This window comes from Penaeus japonicus, unplaced genomic scaffold (genome assembly GCF_977035675.1).
Source record: "Penaeus japonicus unplaced genomic scaffold, GWHDUDI00000001_assembly GWHDUDI00000028, whole genome shotgun sequence".
Classification (NCBI taxonomy): Eukaryota; Metazoa; Arthropoda; class Malacostraca; order Decapoda; family Penaeidae; genus Penaeus; species Penaeus japonicus.
This window is the reverse complement of record NW_028234430.1, coordinates 5,357,370-5,361,717: the sequence shown is the minus strand read 5'-3', so window position 1 is coordinate 5,361,717 and position 4,348 is coordinate 5,357,370.

Here is a 4,348-nt window from a genome sequence, read left to right as displayed (position 1 = left end):
TGACAAGAAGGTGGTATTAAGGGTGACACAACCATGACACAAACGTGGTATTGACATTAAGGGTGATACAAACATGACATAAAGAGTGACAAGAAGGTGGTATTAAGGGTGACACAACCATGACACAAACGTGGTATTGACATTAAGGGTGATACAAGCATGAAATTAAAGGAGATAAGATTCACATTAAAGGTGACACAGGCATGACATAATGGGTGTCAGGGAGTGGCATAAAGGGTGACACAATACGAAAAAGGATTAAGACGACGTTGAAACAGTAACAGTAAATAAAATAAAATACATAAAAAAACGAACAGATGAGAAGGGAGAGACGGGAGAAAGGGAGAAAAAACGAAAAGAGTTAATAAGTAAAAAGTGTTTCTCGGCCTATGTCTAACAGAAATTCTACGACCCTCCCCCTCAGGCATAAAGGCTAAGGGGGGGGGGTCGCTTTAAAAAATGGATCAGAAAAAATAACAATAAAGGGAAGATGGGATGACAATCATGGTGCTGTGATGATGATGATGATGATGGTGATGATGATGATGACGATGATGATGATGATGACGATGATGATTATGATGATGACGATGATGATGATGATGATGATGATGATGATGATGATGATGATGACGATGATGATGATGATGACGATGACAATGACGATGATGACGACGAAGATGACGGTAAGAATGGCGATGTTGATACTGGCGATGACAACAAACAAAGAGCATGAAACGAACAGCCACAAACGCACAGCACAAATAAACAGCTGTGGCATTCGCACTAACTCGCGAGACAGCAAGGAGGGCACAAGCAATGCATACACTGCTCTTATATTAACCGAATTCTCCGCCTGTTGTTGCACTGCAGGAAATTCCTCCCCAAGTTGCAAAGCTGTGGCAACGGGATGCAATGACATTCGCACAGGAACCACTGCAAGGGGCTCCTCCCTAATCCCCCCACCCCACCCCCTCCCCTCACTTTCCCTTCCCTTCCTTTCCCTTCCCTTCCTTTCCCTTCCCTTTCTCTTCCCTTCCCTCTTTGTCTTATCCTTCTTCTTCTTCTTCTTCTTCTTCTTCTTCTTCTTCTTCTTCTTCTTCTTCTTCTTCTTCTTCTTCTTCTTCTTCTTCTTCTCCTTCTCCTTCTCCTTCTCCTTCTCCTTCTCCTTCTCCTTCTCCTTCTTCTTCTTCTTCTTCTTCTTCTTCTTCTCCTTCTCCTTCTCCTTCTTCTTCTTCTTCTGCATAATTCTCTTCTTCTTCCTGTTTTTCATCCCGTTTCTTTTTCTTCTTTGACCTTCAGTTACTTCGAACTGTGACATGTAGGCAACAAGACCTATGATACTAGTACTAAAAAAATAACAACAGGAACAATAACAACAGCAATAATAATGATAACAAAAGTAACAAAAGCAATAAATTAATAATAATAATAATAATAACAATATCTACATAAAACATCATCCACAAAAACAAAAACAACAACAACAACCACAACCAACCAAAATCACAACCACAAGTATCCACCCCTAACCGACGCAACTGCAATTCACAACAGATCGAGCTTCCCTAACACCGTCCCCCAAACCCCTCCATTAACCCCCCCCCACACACACACATACACACCACCATCACCCTCTCCCCAACTTCAAATCTCCCTCCTCCTCTCACTCCCCCCTCCCCCCTCCCCCCTACCTTACCCCCGCCCCCTCCAGTCTTCTTCCCCCCCCACACACACCACCACCACCCCCTCCCCAACATCAAATCTCCCTCCTCCTCTCACTCCCCCTCCCCCTACCTTACCCCTGCCCCATCCCCTCCCCCTACCTTTCCCCCGCCCCCTTACCACTCTTCCTCCTCCCCCTCCCCCCCTCACCCTCCGTTCCCGACCACCAGGAGCCTATCAATATCAATATTTCAATAATGCCCCCTCCGCAGAGATGATGGAGGAGAGGGAGGAGGGGGGGAGAGGGAAGGAGGAGGAGAGAGATGAGGAGGAAGACAAGGAGGAAATGGAAGAGAAGGAACAGGAGGAATAGGGGGAAGGAAACGAGGAGAAAAAAGAATGTGGAGCAGGAGGAGGAGGAGGAGGGGGAGAGAGAACAGAGGAGGGAATGACAGGGAGTGGGAAAGGAGATGGAGAAGGAGAGGGAGCAGGGAAGGGGGCGATAGGGAAAGGGAAAGGGAAAGGGGAAGGGAAAGGGAAGGGGAAAGAGAAATGGAAAGGTAGAGGGAGAAGGAGAAGGGGGAGGAGGAGAAGAAGGAGGAGGAGAAGGGGGAGGAGGAGAAGAAGAAGGAGGAGGAGGAGGAGGAGGAGGAGGAGGAGGAGGAGGAGGAAGAAGAAAGGGAGAGTAGAAGGAGGAGGAAGAAGAGGAGGAGGAGGAGGAGGAGGAGGTGGGGAGAGGGGAGGAGGAGGAGAAGGAAAGGGATGAGGAGAATAGAGAAGGAGGAGAAACGAGGGGGTAGGATGAGAGAGGAGGCTGAGCAGGAGGTAGAGGAGGTAGAGGAAGATGAAGAGGACGAGGAGGAGAGAAAAGAAGAAAGATGAAGAAAAGGAGGAGGAAAGAAAAGGCGAAATATGAAGAAGAGGAGGAGGAGGAGAGAAAAGGAGGAAGAGGAGGGCAAGACCCAACACCACAACAACACTCCCAACGGCTCCAGATTTCCCTCAGCCAGGCCTCATTCATGGTGAAATTCCGATACAGCCAGCCAGCCAGGAGGACCAAGGGGGGTGGGGGTGGGAGGGCGATGTGCGAATACCTCGTATAGGCCTACCCTTGGAGGTATAAATGCCTATTGTCTAGCTTGGCTGTCTGGCTGTCTTTCTGCGTGTCTGTCTGTTTCTCAATGTGTGTCCTTTATAGCCATATGTGGTTGTAAGGTCTGTTTCTGTTTGTTTCTTTGTGTGTGTGAGAGTGAGTGAGTGAGTGAGTGAGTGAGTGAGTGATTGAGTGAGTGTGTGAATGAGTGCAAGAATGTCTGTCAGTGTCCGTCAGCGCATCTCTCTCTCTCTCTCTCTCTCTCTCTCTCTCTCTCTCTCTCTCTCTCTCTCTCTCTCTCTCTCTCTCTCTCTCTCTCTCTCTCTCTCTCTCTCTCTCTCTCTCTCTCTCTCTGTTTGTGTGTGTGTGTGTGTGTGTGTGTGTGTGTGTGTGTGTGTGTGTGTGTGTGTGTGTGTGTGTGTGTGTGTGTGTGTGTGTGTGTGTGTGTGTGTGTGCGTGTGTGTACATCCCAATCTGAACGTTTAGGCATCTCTCTCCCTTACATTAAAATAAAAAACAGCAAATGTACCCCCCTCCCTCCCCATCCGCTCAAAAATAAGACGTAAATAAAAGAAAATACTAAAAGCAAACACAAGAAGAAGCAATAAACCACAGAGGCAAAGACATCGAGCCACACGTCTGGTCGAGGCAAAGATGGGAGGGGGAGGGGTTGGGAGAGGGGGGGACTGAGGAATTGGGGAGGGGTGCGAGAGGAAGAGGGAGAGGGAGAGGAAGAGGGAGACGGGGAGGAGGAAGAGGAAGAGGAGGAGATGGAGGAGAAGAAGGGGAAGAAGAAGTAGAGGGAGTAGGAGGAGGAGGAGGAGGAGGAGGAGTAGGAAGAAGAGGAGGACGAGTAGGAAGAAGAGGAGGGCGAGTAGGAGGAGGAGGAGGAAGACGAGTAGGAGGAAGAGGAGGACGAGTAAGAGGAGGAAGAGGAGGACGAGTAAGAGGAGGAGGAGGAGGAGGAGGAAGAGGAGGACGAGTAGGAGGAAGAGGAGGACGAGTAGGAGGAAGAGGAGGACGAGTAGGAGGAAGAGGAGGACGCGTAGGAGGAGAAGAAAGACAAGTAAGAGTAGGAAGAAGAGGAGGAGATGGTGACAGAAGTATGAGAAGGAGGATTAAAAAGAAGAAAGAAAGAAGAAGAGGAAGATAAGGAGAAAGAAGAAAAGAAGAGGAGGAGAAAGCAGAAAGAAGAAGGAGGAGGAGGAGGAGGAGGAGGAGGAAGAGAAAGAGGAAGTAGAAAGGAGGAGGAGGAGGAAGAGAAGGAGAAAGTAGAAAGAAGGAGAAAGGGAAGGAAGAGGAGGAGAAAGCAGAAAGAATGAGGAAGAGAAAGAAAGAGGAAGAGAAGGAAAAAGTAGAAAGAAGGAGGAGGAGAAGGAAGAGGAGGAGAAAGCAGGAAGCAGAAAAAAGGAGGAAGAGGAGGAGAAAGCAGAAAGAAGGAGGAAGAGAATGAAGAGGAGGAGAAAGCAGAAAGAAGGAGGAAGAGAAGTAAGAGGAAGAGAAAGCAGAAAGGAGGAGGAGGAAGAGGAGGCGAACAGGGGTTTCGTTCCAAGGGCCCCGCGCAACCGGAGATCATCTTCAAGACGCCGT